Below are 25,708 nucleotides of genomic sequence, written 5' to 3'. Positions count from 1 at the left end.
TAAATGGAGATAGAAGAATATCGGATTAGCGGGTGTATGGAGACAACATTCTTGTGGAGTGTTCTATACCGTAGTCTACACCTCCCGATTGTTTTAAATTCGACCTGATAGTCAGAGATTTTAGACTACGAAATTAACGTCGGTGGCACACTAGTTTTCAAAAGGAGTTAGTAAAATGAAACATAAATCATATTGAAGAGAACCCACAGATGCGACATTCTGAGGCAGGCGTATACGAATGTGACTCGTGTATTTTATTTATTTATTTAATCTGATCTGATTAGGCCCATCTGGACGTCTCTTACATCGGATCAGGTTTTCGCACAATGAGTGCTTTTTTTATATGATACTTTCTTCAAAAATAACTAATTTAATAAGACAAATGGATTAAAATGATTTGTGTGTCGGAGGTGGTAGCGTGAGTATTAATACTGACTATGATGTAGTAAAGTTAGTAGCTGCAGTATTGCAGCTTCTGCTACTAATAGTGGTAATAATAATATAATAATAATAATAATAACAATGGCAATAATGATAGTGGAATATGTATAAGGGATTTGTAGGTGTACAAGACAGATGTTTTCTGGTATAGCGAGTTCTCGGAAAAGGAAATTTAAGGTGACTGCACCAGCTTAGAATACTGTAAAATGGGGATGATCTGGTTCGAAAAAAGGATGAACAAGGATAACGAGTACATACAGGGACAATGGTAATGCTTATTTTGCTTAAGCAGGTATGTCCGTAGCTGTCTTCCGGACATGGAGATTTTATTCAGTTGTCTAGTACAACGCGGGAGCTTATTCCAGAGTCGGATTCCTGCTGCTGAGAACCGCTTTGAGAAAGTGGCTGAACGGCGGAGTGGAAAGAAAGAATTTTGCTCTGGCGGGAAGGGATGTTTCTCCCATGTTGTTCAGACAAGAGCCTTGACCTGTAACTGACGACGTACCGATCTTGTCGGACTACTGCTGAAGTGTGGTCTCCGAGACCCGCTGTATTGCAAGCGTCGTACAAGCATTTTGTGTATATAACTACTTCAAACAAATGCATAACAACTGAAAGGAATATTAATTTATTTATATTTTAATTTATTTATATTTTATAAACTTGTCTTGTAATGTTCGATAAAATGTATTACCAACATGAGCTGAGCAGAAATGACACAATATAAATAAAATAAAGAGTAAAATTTGTTTATACTAGAAATCACTCTTTGAAACAATAAATCATAAGATATTCTGAGTAATGTAACATATAAATTAGATATTTGGATCATACAATAAAAGATTGCAATAGCACAAAATCAGCCGCAGTTTTAGCAAGGAAATGTAACACATTGTAGACAATTAGGCTTTTTGCACGTGTTACAGGTATAAACCGTTTTTCTCCTCAGTTGTGCTGCGTGGGCGTAACATGTCGTTTTTGCCTCCTTCTTCGAGGGCTGGTGCTGGTTCTTCAAGTGTGTCGGGTCCAAGAGCTTGAGTGATTGTCGTTCTTAGTTCCCGTCGTAACCTCTTATTTACATCGAGGTGTAAGTTTAAGTACATGCTAACATTTTCAGAAAAGATCCTCTCTCTGATGGCTTGGTAAATTGAATGTTGTGCAGCACATATGCATTTACCCCACTCAGACCTAAAATTCTACAGAAAATTGTTGTTGGTAATCGTCCTGTCCTTCGACTTGTCGAGTAAATAGCGCATTTCTTGTCTAGCTCATTTACCCCCCCCCCCCCCCCCATTTTTCGTAGAATTATAATGGACAATAATTTCAGGCTTCTTTGTACGCCTATCTATTTCGTCTGAATGAAGCACTGATGAAACTAGCGCCACAGATTTTTTAGGTAAGTAGGGACATAACATCTTTGTACGCGTGTAACCAAATAACTCAAATCCTATGTCACGGTTTTTGTTCGTAATAAATTCCGTAGGTAGAGCTTTTTTATGTTTTTTCACGATTCCAACAAACGTAAGCACTTTCTTTTATCGTATAATCGCCCAACTGAATTCTGTGTAAACCAATTGTCGGCAGTAACATTGCGATAACTGCCGTAAATTGCTTTACACAAGCGGACAACAGGCTGAGTTAGTACCAAAAATTTCTTTTCTTCAGAAGATAAATTTTGGCCATCGGAACCTTCTCCACAATAAACGTACCCTTTGTAGAAGTAATTAGTTTCACTGTCGCAGATACTCATAATTTTGATGACGTATTTGGCAGGTTTTTGTGGCATCTAGAGAACAAAATAAGAACGGCCGCGGAAAGGCACCAACGTTTCATCTGCAGTAACACTTTCTCCTATACTGTACACCACAAAATTATCACTCACAATCTTTCACTCCTGCTTGCTGCATTGTCGGACCGCAAACGGTACAGTAGTACAGGAAATCTATTTTTGCTCATAATGCAACGGAAAACTCCACAGCCACAGCTGTCTGTTGCGAAAATATAGTCAGCATTTTCATGATTTGATTTGAACAATATACCAAAAAAACCTCTCGTTCTATTGAGACTAATTCAGTGAGTTGAGGCCGGTTTTCGTTTGTGAATATTTTTCTGTAGGCAGCTAGTTTTTTATTAGTCCTTTTCAAAATTTCATCCATCGTTTCATTATCCATTAGCTGACACCAAATAAAAAGGGGTTCATGCTTTTCGTTTTTGGGCAACTTTGAACAGGATAATGTTATGTAAATATTATGTGAAGGAGTTCTAACTGCTGTGTTCGGTGCAGTTTTCGACCACTTGTGTTCTTGACTTAAAAACTCTTTCGGGTTCTTTGTACAGGATCCAGGTCTACCTTTTCATCAGATGATGAAACTTCTGGAACTTTCATTTCTGAATGACTGTTGTAATGAATTTCTTCGTTTTCAGAATTTTCTGGTGTCTCCTAAAGTCTGAATCGTCCTTTTCGTCCAATCAGCGCTACGCTGATGCTTCAAAATTTTAGTCAGTAACACGAACCTGTTTCTTTGACGGTATATGTTGCTGAACGACCTTTGTTAACCTTTTAGTACCAGACGGTCCTGCTACCTCAATTTTTTACTTGTACGATAACCCTCTTTGTAGTCAAAAATTAGCGTAATTCTGAGGTACTTAGTTCTAACTCACCTGTCTAACGGAAGAGCTGGTTGACTCACGATTACCTGTAATTCAGCTTGCACTGGTCAGAAGCTACTGAAAGGGTGGCGGGAAAGTAGTGTAATGATGAAACATGCACGCAGTCGCACAGACCACACGTCAGTCGTCTAAGGTTAAGGTCGAGGCGAGACGTGAGGGAGAGTGTTCGTCGAGAGGACAGAGGGTATAGAAATCTCTGCGCTTGTCTGCAGGTCCGCATTCGACTTCATCCACATCTAGCGGACATTTGCAGATATAGTTGTGGCGAATTGTTCCCACGATGTCACATGCTGTGGGAATTTCGCCAAGTTGGGCTAGTGCTAACATCCCGTCGACATCAGGCTCATTAGAGACAGAGTATAATCCTGCATTGGGTATGGATAGGGAAGGGAATAGAACGTATTTTGTTCGAAGGAACCATGCACGTATTGCGAAAGGACGGGAAGCCAGAATTTGAATGGCCAAATACAGATTTGAATTCTGGGTTCTGAGCCGCAAGGCAGCCTCCCTCGACCCAAGGAAAAATATTACTTATTACTAGGTATGTTATTTGACAAAACGAGACCCGACCACAGTATTACAGCTACCACATAACAATCACTGGAGCAGACGTAAGGAAAATATAGCCAAGACCGAAGAATCCGTAAAATTATTGGTACTATGGTGCACTATAAAAGGGAGTAGATCGCTTAAGAAGCACATCTTTGTGGGCCTCAGACTCAATTAATGGCCTTGGAACAGTCTGGAATCGATGGCCAACGCGAAACTGGACGATCATTATTGCCAGCAGTAATTAAGGTTTCTTGTCACTGGGTATTGGTAATAAACTAGTGTTCATTGAATCAACAGTAAAAATTAATATTTGTTTAGTATGAAGTTGCTGAAATAATCAGTAGTGGTGATTGGTCATAATGATAATTATAGTAATAATATAAGCAATAGTGAAAAACATATAGCGTTGGATTAGAATAAAGCGTAAAACGATGAAATAATATGACTGGATGTGACACGTGCCGAAACAAACGCTCATAGTTTCGATACTGCATCAGTATCGACTGTGCTCGGAGTATCGGGACGGTTAAAATTATGCGTCGTTGGTACCGCCCAAAATAAGAAAAAACTTACAGATAGGTCACTGAACGCATAATTTCAGATCATAACAATCTCAAGCTGCGAGTAACTCAGAGAATAAAAAAAGGAGATTTGCACACTTGGCACTCAAAACGCACTCATTTATAACACGAGACAATACAAACAATAAATGGAAGCAGACTTAATACGACATAGAAACTGCATATTGAAAATATAGAAACATAACAACCCCGTGTGGGGAGGTACGATGACAACGTATTCTCCGCAGGTAAATGAATGACGCAACTATCGATTCCTTACTGCAATCAAATTCGTTGAGGAAAAACTCTGGTCCATTTGATACCGGTGCTGCACACGAGCTCTCTTAAATTACTGACCAGCAGAGTTAGGCGCTACACATTAATCTCGAACGCAGAACATTACTTAGGAAAACGAAACCGAAATAGAAGTAGTACAAATATCACAATGTCAAGACCTGTCGAGCGATGAACAAGTGGGTATTACACACAGGGAAATACAGCTTCGAAAAATTTCTGTAGCCGTCTGTTCAGAAAGATATTAGCGCAACAAGTACCACCTACGGCTGTCAGTTGCTACCTGGAGCAATTGCAACAGGTGCAACTGTTGGCGGGAACGTCACGCTTCGGAAGTACATCGAGTCGCGTGTTCTTTACTATAATTACACGATAGCGAGAAAACGTGGCGAGTGGCTAGCGCAGCACATATGCTACATATAGACCGGTATTTAGCCGTCAGCCGCTGTCTGTGAAAAAATGACAACAAGAAACGTAGCCATGATAGCAGATACTACGTCTAATTCAGAAGATACGACCCTCAGCGCTTTGCCAAATTGCTGAAATCCGAGATCAAAATAATAGAAACAAGCTCGGTAGCTACAGAATTAATGGTTAAATATCTACTTGTTAGGATGGTTACAATGTATTATTCCAGTAACTGAGAATGAGTTCTGTTCATGTACCGTAAAAAGCAGGGTAACTGGGCACTGTTTTTCGTATGTTGCAGTGTAATTAATGATTTGGATAATGATCGCAATTATCGCTATTTGTGAAAGTAAAGTACAGAATACTGTGGACAGATCCAGGGTCATTACTACCTAGTATAAACACTGTCAGCGGAAATTAATTCTGTATTATCCAAGCTCCAGTTTTTACTAACGCTCTGTTAACAATCTCGGGGCTCATAAAAGCAGAATAAATTAGGTGTGGTCACTGATTAAGGAACATAGTGTTTTGTGCTGGAGCAAAGGCCCGAGGAGCAAAAAGACAATAAAAAGAAAAGTAGAAAAAAAAAAAAAAACACGCTCAGTTCAGCTGACTGTCACACATCTCCGAAGAGGCGATATGAATATCTTAAGCGCAGCAAGAACAACAGCATCAGCAGCGAGTAGAGAGAGAGAGAGAGAGAGAGATGATGAAGAAGAAAAAAAAAGCGTGCAGGCAGAAAAAAAGGGTACCTTTACATCCCAAGCGGTAGCGGTCGTACTGGCACTAGGGACAGACGGACCCTCTTCCGAAAAAGACGACGACGACTGCGGCTGGCGCTACCGCAGGCGGCACGCGAAGAGACGGAACGAGAAGGCAGAACGCAGTGGCGGAGAAAGAAGTGGAAGACGCAGCAGCTAGCAGCGCGGGTCCCGTGCGCCGTTAATAACCCGGCTGTCGGTGGCCTCGGCAGCGCGTGCACGGTAGCGCGGCGGCCGCGAGCAGACGGAACCAAAACAAAGCGCAGCGACGCCGGGCGAGGCGAAGCGTCTCTGGCAGGAAGCGCACCGCGTGGCTACGGCGACGGCGACGGCGACGCCTGCGGCGTGGCTGCAGCCGGCCACCCCTCGCGGCGGCGCTCGGCGTCTCTCCCTCCTCCCCCCACGTCTCTCCCGCTCTCCCCCTCGCCGCTCTCCCGCGATTCTATGCGCGGCGTGCGCTGCTCTCTCCCCCCACCCTTCCCCTCCCGTCTCCCTCCAACACACCGTCAGTCCCGTGGGACTCGTGGCGATGGGGGTGCAGTGCTCGGCTGCGCGCGGGGTTGACGTCACGCTGGCGGCACTACACAACAAAGGGAGCGCGCGCAGCCAATGGCGGCCCTGCGGCGCTGTTACCACCCGCTGCCTGCGGCGTGACGTGTGCGCGCGGGCTGGCCAGGGCGCCGAGCTGCCGCCCGCTTCTGCGTGTACTGTACGCACCCCGTAATGACAAAGCCGTCGCACAATGCACGCCCGCTGAGGTCCCGTCCCGCCGCTGCAGTCGAGTGGCGCCGCCGCTAATGGGGCCCGCCGATTTGGTTAGCCCGGGGGCGGCGCCGCTTAAGTGCCCCGTTGGGCGTTAAATTCCCGGCCTGTTGCCGCTGACGTCTAGGGTCTTACCTACATAGTGCAAATGTTAATTTACTGCCCCGGGCGGCGGGCGTAATGCGCGGAAACATCCCGCGGTGTCAGCCGCAAAGCACTGTACTCTCCCCACAAACTGTGCACGACGCGACGTGTCAATAATACAACAATCTACAGGTCAATCTGACCTTTGCCTACAACTTGTAGCCTATGTTTGGAATCGACAAAAACAACGGTCTGAGGCCCCGTTCAATATACACAGCGTGTCCCAGTTCCGTTAGCACAGCTTGTGTGAAATTCCAAACTGCAGTGCTACTTCGTGGCGAGTTGCACGTTACGATCCTTGAAGTTTCAGAAACTGCTTTTTAGATAGTCAAAGCTGCAGCAGACATCCTCGCTGTGAGCTGAACAGCAAGTGTCTGTCAGAGAATGGCACTATAGAGATGGGGCTCCCGCGCCGACGAGGTGACCAAACCAAAAGTTCTACTGTCACCTCCATCAACATGTTAGTTATCTAGTAAGTGGATCACAGGATGCAGGGCTGTGATGTTATCCGTGCGTCTGGGTAAGACTACACATTAACGCGGTCCATCAGGTGATAGATAGTGGACGAAACGCGAGTAAGGGTAGCAATTTGAAGAGCAGGGGAAAAAATGCCAAGGCTCGTGCCGTGGGAAAAAGACCTCTGCGACAGTGGGATGAGTAGTAAGAGCAGTAGTGGCTTACTAGCTGCGATAGTTCATGCAAGGTTGGATTTGTTAGTATGGATATCATGCATCATTACCGTGGCAAGTGATGGAGATGTATCGCAGTTGCTTCAATCGCTACATTCCAGGAACAATCAAGATCGTTGTATAGTAGTGGGAGATCGGCTATAGATCATCTCACTTTGTGGGGGATGTGTGGAGCTTGTCTGCATGCAGTGTACGGTACGGCTTCTCTGCGTGGTGCCTGTTATTCGGGAATGTATTCCAGCTGGATATCCAATAATGAAAGTGTTCGGAGTAGGTATTAAAATCCATGGAGAAGAAATAAAAACGTTGAGGTTCGCCGATGACATTATAATTGTGTCAGAGACAGAAAGGACTTGGAAGAGCAGCTGAATGGAATGGACAGTGTCTTGAAAGGAGGATATAAGATGAACATCAACAAAACCAAAACGAGAATAATGGAATGTAGTCGAATTAAGTCGGGTGACGCTGACGGAATTAGATTAGGAAATGAGACACTTAAAGTAGTAAAGGAATTTTGCTATTTGGGGAGCAAAATAGCTGATGATGGCCGAAGTAGAGAGGATATAAAATGTAGATTGGCAATGGCAAGGAAAGCGTTTCTGAAGAAGAGAAATTTGTTAACATCGAGTATAGATTTAAGTTTCAGGAAGTCTTTTCTGAAAGTATTTGTATGGAGTGTACCCATGTATGGAAGTGAGACATGGACGATAAATAGTTTGGACAAGAAGAGAATAGAAGCTTTTGAAATGTGGTGCTACAGACGAATGCTGAAGATTAAATGGGTAGATCAAAAAAATGGTTCAAATGGCTCTGAGCACTATGGGACTCAACTGCTGTGGTCATTAGTCCCCTAGAACTTAGAACTACTTAAACCTAACCAACCTAAGGAAATCACACACATCCATGCCCGAGGCAGGATTCGAACCTGCGACCGTAGCAGTCGCACGGTTCCAAACTGCGCGCCTAGAACCGCGAGACCACCGCGGTCGGCTGGGTAGATCACATAACTAATTAGAAGGTATTAAATAGGATTGGGGAGAAGAGAAGTTTGTGGAACAACTTGACTAGAAGGTTGGTAGGACATGTTTTGAGACATCAAGGGATCACCAATTTAGTATTGGAGGGCAGCGTGGAGGGTAAATATCGTAGAGGGAGACCAAGAGATGAATACACTAAGCAGATTCCGAAAGATGTAGGTTGCAGTAGTTACTGGGAGATGAAGAAGCTTGCACAGGATAGAGTAGCATGGAGAGTTGCATCAAACCAGTCTCAGGACTGAAGACCACCACAAAAACAACAACATCCAGTAATGGCGTCTAATTAACAGGGGCTCACGTGTACCGTTGTGTTTGCATGTGCTCGGCCATAGATGTTAGGTACTTACAAGTATGTCTTTTCGTCTTTTATGTTTCCATCTATGGTTGTGGTCGTAGTTCCCCTGTGGAGCAGTGAGCCAGCATCAACTTGTTTGAATCCTCCAATGTTCGTGGGTGAGAATTCGTCCAATTCGACCTAGATACCGAGCGGCAAGTTCCTGGTTGCTCCTCCGTGACGACACCCCGGCCCACAAGCGAAGGTTGTCCTCGAGATTTGGGCCAGCCAGTGGAACACATTCCTGGATCACTCACCATATTCGCCGGATTTGGCACCATAACTTCTGGTTGTTCCCCAAATTGAAGTTGGCAACGAAGGAACACCGTCATGACGCAGTTACGGGATCCAAGAAAATTAACCGCAGTACTAAATGCAGCTCCAAGAAAGGAATACAGTGACTGTTGCAGAACAATTTTAATACAACTTCAGCTGTGTCTTGATTCAGGTAGAGACTATTTTCAATAAACACAGTGATTCTGTGAACATAATCAATGATTTTTATTTTTCATAGCCACAGTCGTAAAGAAAATGGGGCACACTGTGTAGCACAAGTGCTTCACAAATCCAGTTGCTATATTTCATAAACAATGTTGAAACATCCCCGTCGAAAAACTAATGAATTACTGTGCTGATAAACACCTGACGTTACTTGATTATCAAACAGCTGGGCAAAACTGAACGTACTTAGATATTTCTCTCTTTACTTATTCTGATCATCACTAAACTGACACACAATATTTTTAGCGCAACGCAATCTGACTTACAAAAATCAATACAAAAGGATAGCCCTGACAAACAATAACCTATGCCTTTCATGATTCACTTACCTCCCAAAAATCTTCGATACTCGAACTACTGCAATACAGCGAGTGCCAATACTGCCAGCTAAATAAAAGATTCTAACTACTGATGGCACTAACTACTGATAGGCATAGCCAGCAAATGAAAGATTTTGATAGAGAACGAACTATGTATTTACCTTAATAATGTTCAAAAGTCATCATATATCAGTTCATGATATCCAATATCACAAATTTACTTTCTGATGGACATACGTCCAGATCGTCCGCTCTCAAAATTATTCTGCCATCTCTCTCCCCACATCCACCACTGCTGGCGGCTCACCTCTAACTGCGCAACGCTACGCGCTGTTCACATCCAGCTGCCCAACACTACAATGGCAGACAGCAATGCAAACTAGCCACAGACTACACACAGCACATTCAGTGATTTTCATACAGAGCGCTACGTGGCGTTAGCAACATAAAAACCTAAACAGCCTACTGTACTTACAATGTGTGTTGAACTTGATGACAGCAGTTAGTTCCAGGGATCTGGTCCTGAAGCTAAGTTGTTCCGTCAGGTTTAGTAATTATGTACAGTGCGAATATTGGTCATATTTATGGAATATTCTGTCAAAGTATTGCTGTTATTGCAGTCTTCGATACTATGCCCATTCTTCGTTGTAACTGCTCACTTTGATGAAGGTTGAGTCCAACAATAATATCTCCAATAATTAGAGTTCATTAACTCGTCGTACACTATCAGAATACCACTTCAGTTCAAGTTCTCAAGTCAGAATAACTGAGAGCACAGTCCGGGCATCTTTATCACGCAGTAGTGTTTTTTTTTTTTTTTTTTTTTTTTTTTTAATAGAAACAATCTCGTAGCGCTCCGTTTGTAGTACTATAATAAACGGTGCTCCCTCACGACTTCATAGCAACCAACCTAGCAAGCGACTAACATTTCCATGATCGAGCACTGTAGACGCATTGAATTTCCTTTTCGCCGCGTTTACAACTCTCTTTCACAATGAATGTTATCTCTGACCGACATATTACTTTGGACTTAACTTTCGTCGTACTGATTTGCAGTTATTACTGAGATGTTTGATAGCTAATTCAAAATAACCTTTCTTTCTTTCACCCTTTATATCATGACATACTCAGTAATTGTTAAAATTGGTGTTCATCAAAACCTTAAGGTGTAATATTATTGTCAAAGTTGTCGTACCTGACAGGATAACACTGTTCCCTACTTTAAATTATCGTGACATTCTTATTTGGATTTTCGGGTTTCTTGGGGGAGGGGGGGTGGGTGTTACACTGTGTAACATTATTACTTTGTATTCATTCATGATGATGCAGCTGCAGAATGGAAGCATAACATAAACTATGGACTCAAACCGGCAAATCGAGCCCGATCTATCGCCGTGTCATCCAGAAGACAGTGGTGTCATGTAGACGTGATATATAGGGGCCAGTGGAGGGGGAGGGGGTTACGGACACCGCACTCCCCGCCATCATGGCGTTGGCAGACTGGTGCCGCTGCAACTCAATCAAGTAGATTCTTAGATTCTCAGTTGGCATCACGAGGCTGAGTGCACAATCGTTCCAGTCCTCCCGCCAAAGAAAAATCTGTAGAATATAGGGGGAAAATTAGTATTTAACAGCAAATAATAGACGTGCAAAACATAAAGTACTATTTTTATTCACACAAAACCAGGAAAGGACATTCGCCTGGTGCTGTTAGCACCAGGTAAAATGTGTCTTGACAGGGAGGATAACGTTATGAACTGACATTGTCCCCATTACCTATACTAACACAATAAAAAACAAATATTTCAAACATACAACATATTGCAGTACATCAAAATTTTCGATAGGTAATGACAATCATGGTTTTAATTACTGACTTGCATTTATGGTTTTAACACAGAAATGTTCTGCAGTCAAAAAAGTTTCTTGTATTTAGGATGTACTAAACTACACGCTTTGGAGTGTGGATTTTCTGTGATCACAAAATGCCCAATCTATATGTCATAATTTTTTTTCTAAGTTCTACAGCAATCTGGCATGACTTTTCTTGAGTTTTCTTCAACACTTGATGCCCCACTCTTCACTGAATAACTCTTATTTTTCCATTATGAGTCTTTATCCTGATTTTGTCCTGGTTTTTATATTCTCTTTGTCTATCGTTTTCCTTTCTTCGTTTGACATGGGAGTGCATGGAGGAATTCAGTCAGTTCTGAAATCAGATTCCTCGTGTGCTTGTTGGAAATGATTTAAAATGGCGAGAAACTAGTGCAGGTATGTTGTAAACTATTCGTTATCTCCCAAAACTGCGTACGTGTTCGATGCAAGTGGCATTCTTTTCTAACCAGCAGCTTTCTAATAGCTGTACTGGGTATACTAAGGATCTCAAAATTTCTGAAGCGGTTTCATCAACTCCAGTGGACTTGTTTCGACTTACGTCTTTCATAGCTCTGTCAAATTCTTCTCGCAGTTTGATACCCCGTATCCCATTTTCATTTGGTTCTTCTTCTCTTTCTCTAATATTGTCTTAGAGATAATTTCCCTTAGATAGCCATACTATACGATCCTTCAACCTTTCAGCTTTCCCTTTATTATCTTTGGTTAGTAGTGCTTCTCTTTTCTCCAAAGCTCTCTTTAATTTTACTGTAGTTATCATCTGTCATTCCCGTAGTCTAGCACGTTTACAGCTGTACCTCTTCCCCAGCTGTCGACAGCCCCTGGGGTAACTACGTGAATTGGGGTCCCGTATCCCTCTTACCAATACCCCAAACCACTCTCTCTCCATCTCTCTCATGCCCCCGCCCTCCCACCGTACATTTCACCATTCACCAGCTGCCCTCCTCGAGCATGAGTAAAAAAGGAAGTAAGCTCAAAAATGAGCCTGATTTATTTTAAACACTTTGGTGGAGGAAATTTAATCTTAACGATTTTATCCTGATCCATCCATACAGGAAACAACAGTTCCTTCCAACATCATTCCCTGTAACAAATACTGCGAACTAGCCAAGATAATTTCAGCTGGGAACAGAACTAAACTTTTTCCTCTGAACATCTATATTCAAGGAGCAAGACAATTCTGTTTTGTTCAGGATAAAACATCACTGAATATTGCCACACAAAGTGAAATAATATCTAATACTGTACTGGTTCAAATGGCTCTGAACACTATGGGACCCCTAGGCTTAGACCTACTTAACCCTAACGAATCTAAGGACATCACAAACATCCATGCCCGAGGCAGGATTCGAACCTGTAGCCGTAGCAGCGGCGCGGTTCCGGACTGAAGCGCCTAGAACCGCTCGGTAACAACGGCCGGCTTAATACTGTACTGCAAGTCAAAACAATCATGAATAGATAATTTCAAAGAAGTATGTAAGACTGAATATCCATGTAAAATTTAAACTTCTAGTGAGAAACAAAAGAAAAATTCGGAGTAGGTATTAAAATCCATGGAGAAGAAATAAAAACTTTGAGGTTCGCCGATGACATTGTCATTCTGTCAGAGACAGCAAGGGACTTGGAAGAGCAGTTGAATGAAATGGACAGTGTCTTGATAGGAGGATATAAGACGAACATCAACAAAAGCAAATCGAGGATAATGGAATGGAGTCGAATTAAGTCGGGTGATGCTCAGAGAATTAGATTAGGAAATGAGACACTTAAAGTAGTAAAGGAGTTTTGCTATTTGGGGAGCAAAATAACTGATGATGGTCGAAGTAGAAAGGATATAAAATGTAGACTGGCAATGGCAAGGAAAGCGTTTCTGAAGAAGAGAAATTTGTTAACATCGAGTATAGATTTAAGTGTCAGGAAGTCTTTTCTGAAAGTATTTGTATGGAGTGTAGCCATGTATGGAAGTGAAACATGGACGATAAATAGTTTGGACAAGAAGAGAATAGAAGCTTTCGAAATGTGGTGCTACAGAAGAATGCTGAAGATTAGATGGGTAGATCACATAACTAATGAGGAAGTATTGAATAGGATTGGGGAGAAGAGAAGTTTGTGGCACAACTTGCCAAGAAGAAGGGAACGGTTGGTAGGACATGTTCTGAGGCATCAAGGGATCACAAATTTAGTACTGGAGGGCAGCGTGGAGGGTAAAAACCGTAGAGGGAGACCAAGAAATGAATACACTAAGCAGATTCAGAAGGATGGGTTGCAGTAGGTACTGGGAGATGAAGAAGCTTGCACAGGATAGAGTAGCATGGAGAGCTGCATGAAACCAGTCTCAGGACTGAAGACCACAACAACAACAACAACAGTGAGATATATTTTTTAGTCATCTTAATTATTCTCTTCCTGAATTAATTATGTAATGCAGGCATTCGAAATCGGTATTTGCGTCCTTGGGCTTTTTCCCCCGCTAGGACAGGGCCCACGTTATGGTTCTGTTGCCTAACATTACGATTTCTAACGTTTGAGACATAATCAGGGGCTATAAAGACTCAGATAGAAGTTTCAAACTTAAAACAGCCCAGCGAGCCGAACTGTTTGTGGGTATCCGTCCAACGGTAGGGTCGTGCCGTAATCAGACAGCCGTCTAAGACCACAGAGTCATGCCGACACTTGTAACGGAAGATTTGGTGCTGTTTGCTTTATTTACCACGAAGGACTCTAAGCTGTCTCTTTTCATTCCTCTTTTCTGTTAAAGTTATGTCTGTGCTCATGAAGGACTGAAATTAGACAAGTTGTGGTGCTCACTGCTATATAAAGCAAAGAATGACAAGCATTCCTCACTGCATGCTCCGTAACACACTTAAATAGACTCGGCTAGCGTTAGCAGTTTGGAACTGCTACCTGAATATTTATAGCCTCTGATGATGTCTGCAGCGTTATAGGGCGAAACGTTAGGTACAGCAAGATATCGTGGACCACGGTATTATGCCCATAAAGTAAAGATTACTTAAATAAGTGTGTCCTCGTTCTTACACTGAAGAGCCAAAAAAAAAAAAAAACAACTGTTACATGCGGCTAATATTGTGTAGCTCCTCAGCGAGCTCGCAGAAGTGCTGCAACACGACGTGGCATGGACTCGACTAACATCTGAAGTAGTGCTGGAGGAAATTGACACCATGTATCCTACAGGGCTGTCCATAAATCCGTAAGAGTACGAGGGGGTGGAGATCTCTTCTGAACAGCACGTTGCAAAGCATCCCAAACACGCTCAATAGTATTTATATCGGAGGAGTTTGGTGGAGAGCGGAAGTGTTTAAACTTAGAAGAGTGTTCCTGGAGCCCCTCTGTAAAATTATGTACATGTGTGTGCTGCATTGACTTGCAGGAATTGCCGAGGTCCGTCGGAATGCACATTGGACATGAATAGATGCAGGTGATAAGACGTGTCACCTGTCAGACTCGTATCTAGATGTGTCAGGGGTCCCATATCACTCCAGCTGCACACGCCCCACACCATTACAGAGCCTCCACCAGCTTGAACAGTCCCCTGCTGACATGCAGTGTCCATGAATTCGTCAGGTTGTCCCCATACCCGTACACGTCTATAAAAAAAAAAGTGTTCAAATGTGTGTGAAATCTTATGGGACTTAACTGCTAAGGTCATCAGCCCCTAAGCTTACACACTACTTAACCTAAATTATCCTAAGGACAAACACACACACCCATGACCGAGGGAGTCCATGACTGCAGCGACCTGGACCGCTCGGCTAGTCCCGCGCGGCACACGTCCATCCGCTCGATACAATTTGAAACGAGACTCGTCTAACCAGGCAACATGTTTACATTCATCAACAGTCCAACGTCGGTGTTGACGGGCCCAGGCGAGGCTTAAAGCTTTGTGTCGTGCAGTCATCAAGGGTACACGAGTGGGCTAAAAAATGGCTCTGAGCACTATGGGACCTAACATCTGTGGTCAACAGTCCCCTAGAACTTAGAACTACTTAAACCTAACTAACCTAAGGACAACACACACATCGATGCCCGAGGCAGGATTCTAACCTGTGACCGTAGCAGTCGCGCGGATCCCGACTGAAGCCCATAGCGGTGATGTTTCGTTGAATGGTTCGCACGTTGACACTTGTTGATGCCCCAGGGTTGAAATCTGCAGCAATTTGCGGAAGGGTTGCAGTTCTGTCGCATAGAACAATTCCCTTCAGTAGTCGTTGGTCTTAGAGGATGCAGCCCCGGCCACAGAGACGTCGGACATTTGATTTTTTACCGGATTCCTGATATTTACTGTACACTCGTGAAATCGTCGTACGGAAAAATCATCACTTCATCGCTACCTCGTAGATGCTGTGTCCCGTCGCTCGTGCGCCTACTATACCACCAAGCTAAAACTCACTTAGATCGGTTACTGCTGCTACAATGACTCGTTATCAAGATTTAACAACTGCGCCTGTTACTCGTTACTGCCGCCCGACCGCAGCGCCATATTCTGCCTGATTACATATCTCTGAATCTGAATACGTATGCCCATACCAATTTCTTTGGAGCTTCAGCATATATGGGAAAATTGGTCAATTATTTCAGAAAAAAAATCATTATTTCGTGCTTTTTTCATTTTCTTCATGAATTTATTCACATTCATCTTCATCTTTACTTTGCGAATCACTCTAAACTTCACGACAGAAGATAATTTTTATTGAGCTATACAGTAAATTCTGTTCGTGTTTCACTTACAGCTTACAGATGCAGTGTGTGAAGAATTACTAGTCTACAGGAGTCTTAAATACGTGGCTGAAGAGCATTCGTGGTTTCTACGCTGAAAGAAGGGTCTTGGAACTTCCCAAGTATGTTCTTTGAGAAATGTACGGCGTCTTGCCTCGAGTTCTATCTGTTAAGGTTTTCAGTATTTCTGTTATACACCCTCACTAGTCAGACAAGGCTGCCACCATTCGTACCGCACTTTTGCCGATGATACTGCCAAACGGAATAACCGTGCCTGAAGCATTGAAGGACGTAAGTATGTTTTTAGAAGTATTGTTAGCTTGAAAGAAGTACAATCGGTTGTTGCAACAGCGGTAGTTTTTGTTAGATACACCAGGACGGCTGTACATACGTCAGGATAACTCGACCTCAGCTCTGCTAAGTCTCGTACAACAGACAGTTTTTTTACGTTTCTTACCAGCATTAGTTGTACGAGAAACAGAAGAAAAATGTCGTTGAAAACCTTCAGTGCTTCATTTTTTATGTTCTTCGTCACAGGCGGTAGATGTGAAAAAAAGGTTGAGTTGTTATGTGTGTGTCTGTAATATACGTCATTCCTTAAACTCAGGTATTTGCTTCTGAATCAATGTTATCAGTCATTCCATAAAAGTGTCAGTGTATGACTAGCTACGGGCTCTGTCGGCTTCTATTTGTTGCAAAGCTGCTCGAAATGCTTCTATACTGATTTGTTCGGCAGCTTACATTTGATGGTTTATCTTTCAAAGATTTTGAAAGTTTTGTCAAGCAATTTATGGTGATTTGCTTGCTGCCATATATATCTGACCGCAACCGAGCGATATGTCGCAGTGGTTAGACACTGGACTCGCATTCTGGAGGATGGAGATTAAAATCCCTGTCCGTCCACGCAGACTGAGATTTTCCGTGATTCCCCCTCCCCCCCCCCCCCCCAAAACAACTAGAGAAAATGCCAGTATGGTAAGTTGGAAAAGTATACGGTCGATTGCCTCCCTCACGTGAATTTGCATTTTGTCTTTACATTGACAGCTCCGTTCCTAAAAAGTCATTTGCAGATGCAGTGTCCACAGGGTCAGACTGCAAGACCTTAGGTGCTGTATCCCGTCTTTCTAGTGGTTTATATTGAAATTGGAAACTGTAAAAATACGTTTTAAAGAACTATTGCTACACGCCGTTCGTTACATCACGCATTCATGCGAATTATGTTTGTCGGAGCCTGAACAATGTTTTTTAAATACACTCCTGGAAATGGAAAAAAGAACACATTGACACCGGTGTGTCGGACCCACCATACTTGCTCCGGACACTGCGAGAGGGCTGTGCAAGCAATGATCACACGCACGGCACAGCGGACACACCAGGAACCGCGGTGTTGGCCGTCGAATGGCGCTAGCTGCGCAGCATTTGTGCACCGCCGCCGTCAGAGTCAGCCAGTTTGCCGTGGCATACGGAGCTCCATCGCAGTCCTTAACACTGGTAGCGTGCCGCGACAGCGTGGACGTGAACCGTATGTGCAGTTGACGGACTTTGAGCGAGGGCGTATAGTGGGCATGCGGGAGGCCGGGTGGACGTACCGCCGAATTACTCAACACGTGGGGCGTGAGGTCTCCACAGTACATCGATGTCGCCAGTGGTCGGCGGAAGGTGCACGTGCCCGTCGACCTGGGACCGGACCGCAGCGACGCACGGATGCACGCCAAGACCGTAGGATCCTACGCAGTGCCGTAGGGGACCGCACCGCCACTTCCCAGCAAATTAGGGACACTGTTGCTCCTGGGGTATCGGCGAGGACTATTCGCAACCGTCTCCATGAAACTGGGCTACGGTCCCGCACACCGTTAGGCCGTCTTCCGCTCACGCCCCCAACATCGTGCAGCCCGCCTCCAGTGGTGTCGCGACAGGCGTGAATGGAGGGACGAATGGAGACGTGTCGTCTTCAGAGATGACAGTCGCTTCTGCCTTGGTGCCAATGATGGTCGTATGCGTGTTTGGCGCCGTGCAGGTGAGCGCCACAATCAGGACTGCATACGACCGAGGCACACAGGGCCAACATCCGGCATCATGGTGTGGGGAGCGATCTCCTACACTGGCCGTACACCTCTGGTGATCGTCGAGGGGACACTGAATAGTGCACGGTACATCCAAACCGTCATCGAACCCATAGTTCTACCATTCCTAGACCGGCAAGGGAACTTGCTGTTCTAACAGGACAATGCACGTCCGCATGTATCCCGTGCCACCCAACGTGCTCTAGAAGGTGTAAGTCAACTACCCTGGCCAGCAAGATCTCCGGATCTGTCCGCCATTGAGCATGTTTGGGACTGGATGAAGCGTCGTCTCACGCGGTCTGCAGGTCCAGCACGAACGCTGGTCCAACTGAGGCGCCAGGTGGAAATGGCATGGCAAGCCGTTCCACAGGACTACATCCAGCATCTCTACGATCGTCTCCATGGGAGAATAGCAGCCTGCATTGCTGCGAAAGGTGGATATACACTGTACTAGTGCCGACATTGTGCATGCTCTGTTGCCTGTGTCTATGTGCCTGTGGTTCTGTCAGTGTGATCATGTGATGTATCTGACCCCAGGAATGTGTCAATAAAGTTTCCCCTTCCTGGGACAATGAATTCACGGTGTTCTTATTTCAATTTCCAGGAGTGTATATAGATGGTTTATTATCTGCTAGACCAACACTTTGGTTGTAGTGTCTTTAGCCTAACCTTGGACGTACAAACAGAACAAGATTTTCCAATCGCACCACCGTAGCATGCTCCAACAGAAAAGCAATCAAAAAGTTGTAAATACAGTGCTGTTTCTTGATTAGCCTCTAAGCCTCTACAGTGCTCACAGGACTAAATCTGAATTGTGACTTTTTTTCTTTCTTTCCAAACTATTGTATATTGACACCACTGTTGACGGATGTTTCGTCGTACCCTTGATCGAAACCCTTCGTCACATCTGTACATTCATTTAACTGATGTTTGCTTCCAATAAAGGTGGAGCCTCGATCGGGTAAAGGAGATAAAAGATTTACTTGTCTTTACATCAGATTGATTTCCGAAACAGTATTTCATTATTTTAACATAGAAAACGACTTCTCTTAACTGTTTTTGCCAATTTTTCCACTTTTCCTTCGTGTATTAACTTTTCCTCATTTTTCCTAATATTTTTTCTTTGTGTGGGTATTTATACTCGTGGTCATTGCCTAGTTACTTCCCAGCTGTTGTAGATGGATAGTTTCATTAATTGTGCGTTATTTTCCACATACCCTCTCGGAGGAAATAACATCGCGACGTGACGCAGTTGTCAACAATACAAGGGCCTCTTCAGCGATCCAGGCTGTTGCTGAGCAGCAGCTTCAGACAAGATGATTCAATGGAAACCTGAGTATGTTCGTCACCAGTCAGCAAGATAGCTTCTAAACGCATGAAACGTAGTAATAACGAGGAGCAACGATGCGAGGGCATTCGAAAGGTAAGTCGTCAGCCAACATCTCAGTTCCCCCAATCTGTAGCACTCACAACTACGGGCGTCAAAATGATTTTACCCCACTGTGAACTTACGATATCCATTTCCAGAAGCATGTATATTTAAAGAATATGGAGCTTTTCGACGCTACAGTTACATCCTGGGAAATTTGGTTTTGTAAATCAATGATTGAGATTGTTTAATCATGTTTGTCGGAGGCAGTCTGTGTTAGAGAAGACAGACATCGTTCGACAAGTCGAAAGTGTCATCATGATTTCTTGAAACATACGTCTTTCATGCTCTTCTTTTTGTCATCTGTCTTCTGACTAGTTTGATGCGGCCCGCCACGTAGATTTCGCCTGTACCAACCTCTTCATCTTAGGGGAGTACTTGCAACCTACGTACTCAACTGTTTGCTGGATGTATTCCAATCTCTCGTTTTCTCCACAGTTTTTACCGTCTACGCTTTCCTACAGTACCATGGAAATTTTTCTGTGATGTCTTAACACATGTCCTACCATTCTATGTCCTCTTCTTGTCAGTGTTTTCCATATATTCCTTTTCTCGCCGATTCTGCGTTGAACCTCCTCATTCCTTAAGTTATCATTCCACCCAATTTTCAACTTTGTTTTGTTACACCACATGTTAAACGCTTCGATTCTTCTACAGTCCATGTTTCACTGCTATAGAATACTGAGCTCAAAACGTACATTCTCAGAAATTTCTTCGTAAAATTGAGGTCTATGTTTGATGCTAGTAGATGTCTCTTGGCCGGGAACTCCATTTTTGCCAGTGCTGTCTGCCTTTTATGTCCCCCTTGCTCTCTCCGTCATGGTTTATTTCGCTGCGTAGGTAACAGAATTCGACACTTATTGAGTTTAGGGGGACACCCATGAAATCTTTGATTTGTGGTTTGGCAGGAACCAAAGAGGACAGCTTAAATTGCTGCGACTGAAAGAAGCAACAAAAATATTCATATTCTTTCTTCTCACAAATATTTGGCTGTTCATTTCCGAATATGTGGAGATTTCCAAGTACGTGGTTAGGCATGATCCTAAGAGGACAGATTGAATTGCTGCGAGTGAAACGAGTAGCATTAACACTCATATGTTGTTTTACTGTTTCAAAACTGATGAAAAATATGTCATATTCGTGATCAGCATAGTCAAATTGACGATAATCGGTAAAAAAATCAAAGATTTCATGGATGTCCCCCTAAACTCGATAAGTGCCAGAATTCCTTAACTTCTTCTATTTCGTGATAACCAATCACGATGTTAAGTTTCTCGCTGATATCATTTCTGCTGCTTCTCATTACCTTCAGCTTTTCTTCGATTTACTCTCAAACCATACTCTGTATTCAGTAGAATGTTCATTCCATTCAGCAAATCCTGTAATTATTCTCCATATCATAAGAAATAACATATTTTAGAAGAAATTTTAACGATTATAGATGACTTTCAGTCACTGAGCTGTTTTTTGTCGCAAAAGTAATTTGCCTTTTAAAGCATAGTTGTCCTATTAACGGAAGTCGTCGTTTTTGCTTTTATATAATTAAACAAGTCCGCGTCCGTAGCAGGGTGGTCAGCGGTTCTGACTGCCACGCGGGGGACCAGGTTTCGATTCCCGGCATTGCTAGGGATTTTTCCTTGGTGACAGGAAAGATACAGTGTCTACTCGGCTTGGTAGATTAGAGATTAGATTAGATTAATACTTGTTCCATAGATCATGAATACGACACTTCGTAATAGTGTGGAACGTGTCAGGTTAATAAAAGATGTCTGTACAAGATATTACATTACACAAAATATTGCATGACACTAATGCTTAAGTTAGTTTTTTTCCCTCCCTTAATTTATATCTAAAAATTCAGCCAATGAGTAGAAGGAGTTGTCATCTAGAAATTCTTTTAATTTATTTTTAAATGTTGGTTGACTATCTGTCAGGCTTTTGATGCTGTTTGGTAGGTGACCAAAGACTTTTGTGGCAGCATAATTTACCCCCTTCTGTGCCAAAGTCAGATTTAACCCTGCATAGTGAAGATCATCCTTTCTCCTGGTGTTATAGCTATGCACACTGCTATTACTTTTGAACTGGGCTGGATTATTAACAACAAATTTCATAAGTGAATATATATACTGTGAGGTTACTGTGAGGATCCCTAGATCCTTAAATAGATGTCTGCAGGATGACCGTGGGTGGGCTCCAGCAATTATTCTGATTACACGTTTTTGAGCAATGAATACTTTTCTACTCAACGATGAATTGCCCCAGAATATGATACCATACGAAAGCAGTGAATGAAAGTAGGCATAGTAAGCTAATTTACTGAGATTCTTATCACCAAAATTTGCAATAACCCTAATAGCATACGTAGCCGAACTCAGACGTTTTAGCAGACCATCAATGTGTTGCTTCCAGTTTAACCTCTCATCAATGGACACACCTAAAAATTTTGAAAATTCTACCTTAGCTACAGACTCTTGTTCAAAGTCTATATTTATTACTGGAGTTGTGCCATTTACTGTACGGAACTGTATATACTGTGTTTTATCAAAATTTAAAGAGAGTCCGTTTGCTGAGAACCACTTAATAATTTTGTGAAAATCATCATTTACAATTACATCACTTAGTTCTTGGTTTTTGGATGTTATTACTATACTTGTATCATCAGCAAAAAGAACTAACTTTGCATCCTCATCAATATGGAATGGTAAGTCATTAATGTATATCAAGAACAGTAAAGGACCTAAGACCGAACCCTGTGGGACCCCATGCTTGATAGCCCCCCAGTTTGAGGAATCAGCTGTTGTATTAACATTACATGAACCACTTATTTCAACTTTCTGCATTCTTCCAGTTAAGTATGAATTAAACCATTTGTGTACTGCCCCCCTCAAACCATAATGATTTAGCTTATCTAAAAGAATTCCATGATTTACACAGTCAAAGGCCTTTGAGAGATCACAAAAAATACCAATGGGTGATGTCCGGTTATTCAGAGCATTTAATATTTGATCAGTGAAAGCGTATATAGCATTTTCTGTTGAAAAGCCTTTCTGAAAACCAAACTGACATTTCTTTAGTACTTTATTTTTACATATAAGGGAGGCTACTCTTGAATACATTGCTTTCTCAAAATTTTTTGATAGAGCTGTCAGAAGAGAGATTGGGCGATAGTTGTTGACTTCCGACGTATCCCCCTTTTTATGCAATGGTTTTACAATGGCATATTTCAGTCTATCGGGGAAAACACCGTGCTCCAAAGAGGTATTACATACGTGGCTGAGAATCCTACTTATCTGTGGGGAACAAGCTTTAAGTATCTTGCTGGAAATGCCATCAATTCCGTGACGCCAACAGAAGAGCTACCCGGCCAGTTACTTGCCGTTCCAAGGCTAAGAAAATCAAAACGGTCGGGAGAGCGATGTGCTGATCACATGCCTCTCCATACTCCGTCCAAGGACACTGTTGGCAGAGGATGACACGGCGGTCGGTCGGATCCAATTGGACCGTCCACAATAAGAATGTAGCAGTTTAATTTTTACTTATAATTAAATAAGTTGGGCCAGTTTTTGTCTTTGAGGCAGTGCAATTCATATCCTCAATTGTAACACAATGGGCGCTCGTTTTCTTGATTTTTCGTCTTCCTAACATTGAATTGGTAGAATTCACTGGAAATAGAGCCACGAATGCGTTGATTCTTCTTGCTGCTAACTTTTACAATCTAATGATTGTGCGCTCAATAGGTCTGACATTACAGTCGTCATTGTTTAATGTAGTGTTGCGTTTCAAAAAATGTTTCAAATGGCTCTGAGCACTATGGCACTTAACATCTATGGTCATCAGTCCCCTAGAACTTAGAATTACTTAAACCTAACTAACCTAAGGACATCACACAACACACAAGCATCACGAGGCAGAGAAAATCCCTGACCCCGCTGGGAATCGAACCCGGGCGCGGGAAGCGAGAACGCTACCGCACGAACATGAGCTGCGGACTGTTGCGTTTCAGAGATAAGTGATTTGTAGCACTAAATGTCATTTGTATATGACATCTTAAGGCATTGTGTACATCCTGATCTGACACAACAAGCATTAATCGTTCACTCTAACGTAAAGAAGACTTTCGGTGCTATAGCTGACGGGAGTAGTTAATTCGATGGAAGTCGAAAGACAGTGTAGAGCTTCGGACTCATAATCACTTGTTCCCGGTCACCCCATTAAATTAAACCGTTTCAAATGAAATTACGTTTAACATTTCCGTGATCTTTAAATCGGCTTGTTACGCCTGCTTTCATTCTCGAGAACAGACACACACTGAACACACCGTCGTTTGTTGGCTAAAGCTGACTAAATGATTCACATTTCTTTACGTTAGAATGATTTCCGAAACCAACAGTGGCTATTTTAATACAAGGAAAGACTGCTGTTGACTGAATAGTATGGTGGACTCGAGATTTCTTTTTCCAGCCGCTATTTCCCGTAACCTGAGGAGCCCTGGGCAATACCACTTTCTCAGCGTATTTACGCCTCAGTTCTGCAGCCTCGCTTTTCTCGTTTAGCCATTCCTGCTGTGACAGACTGCACTCCTAGTCAGTCTCATTTTCTACACATTTGTATTCCCTATGTCCTGCTGCAGCTTCTGTAGTTGTACACTTTCTCCTTTCGTCAGTGAAATTCAGTATCCCGTGCGTTACTCAAGGATTTCTACAAGGCTTTGTCTCTTTGCCTATTTGACTACCTGTCGCCTTCACTGTTTCATCTCCCAACGCTATCCATGTATAAATATTGTGCAAATAATGGTATATTTTTGAAGTGTCTTTTTATTTAATCGTGTATTTAAGAATCTGAGGAATGTGTGTGCGCACTATTGAGCACATGTGAGACTGTAAGTAATAAGTTGTTTTCGATTTCCATCATATAATGGGAGCTAGCGCAAAAGGACGGCGTACTATCGAATGCATAGAAACTGAAATCGCAATTCGTATTCTTAATGTTACTGCTGACTTCGTTAAATTGAAGCAAATAAACTGGACGTCGTCCGGAATGGCCTCGAAAGGCCCAACGGTGCCGACCGACCGCCGTGTCATCCTCAGACGAAGGCGTCACTGGATGCGGATATGGAGGGGCAAGTCGTCATCACACCGCTCTCGCAGTCGTTGTTAGATTTCGTGACGGGACGCTACTCCTCAATCAATTAGCTCCTCAGTTGGCGTCACAAGTGCTGAGTGCGCCCCGGCTGCCAACAGCGCTAGGCATGCCTGAATGGTCAACCATCCATCTGTTAGCCCAATCCTACAGTGCTTAACTTCGGTGATCTGACGGGAACCGGTGTTACCACTGCGTCAAGGACTTTAAATTAAACCAAATAGTAAGATGAAACCAGCCATCTACCGAGTAATAATACTCTATGTTCTAATACATTCTCCCGATACATGGAGTCTGCAGGGAGGCTATGTCAAAAATTTGTTCAGCTTCAACGTGGATTGGCAAATCACGTGCCACGCACAGAAATTCTGCAGGTATGCAACATGCATGGCAAGGAGTCTTTACTAATGAAAAGCCAGTTGGGAGGGTATTGACAACTGGTGCGGATCAGGTTCATAAAGCTGTATTTTATTCGGAACTGAGGAGTGGAAAGCGTGAGACTGGTGGTCAATGTTTAGGCCATATCAAAGCGATATCTGGCATCTACCTTCACACCGTTCACACGGGCATGTCCGGCCATGGAGAGTAACAGAACGTGTTAAAACATTTGAAAAGACGTTAGTAGAAGATCGTAGCGACAAATACTAAACTGCAGAAACACCTCCGAGTTGAGTATACATCTAGTGCACGACAGCGAACAATTCTGCCTAGCCAGCAACTGTGTTTTCAAGACTACGTGTCTTTTCGGTTAATATTCAGACGCCCTACAGAAGGTGAGCTGCAGCGCCTCCGGTTGCAGCCACGTCAGGAAACAATGAATACCATAGAAAAGTAAAAATAAAACATTCAGGGTGAATCTAGTGCTGTCAGACACCTTGTACGTCAGTTAAAGACACTATCCGTTGAAGCGGCACCTTAACCCAAACTAACGAACAGTGGAAGCACCTGATCTTCACCGACTCTACTGTCACACTACTCCC

General features: G+C 43.1%; 1 protein-coding gene across 3 annotated transcripts in view; it reads right to left on the bottom strand.

Moving 5' to 3' along the window:
• The window catches only part of LOC126336702 (caspase-1-like), a 526,262-nt gene extending 520,223 nt beyond the window's left edge, over nucleotides 1–6,039 (bottom strand). The window contains exon 1 of one of the 3 annotated variants that reach the window (XM_050000660.1): nucleotides 5,678–6,039. The gene's annotated coding sequence lies outside the window, so the exon portion shown is untranslated. The remainder of the gene's footprint in view (nucleotides 1–5,677) is intronic. The other 2 variants (XM_050000662.1, XM_050000663.1) reach the window with 2 other exon arrangements.
• Nucleotides 6,040–25,708: the final 19,669 nt, after the last annotated feature.

This window comes from Schistocerca gregaria, chromosome 2, assembly GCF_023897955.1.
Source record: "Schistocerca gregaria isolate iqSchGreg1 chromosome 2, iqSchGreg1.2, whole genome shotgun sequence".
Lineage (NCBI taxonomy): Eukaryota > Metazoa > Arthropoda > Insecta > Orthoptera > Acrididae > Schistocerca > Schistocerca gregaria.
This window is presented reverse-complemented; position numbering and strand designations above follow the sequence as displayed.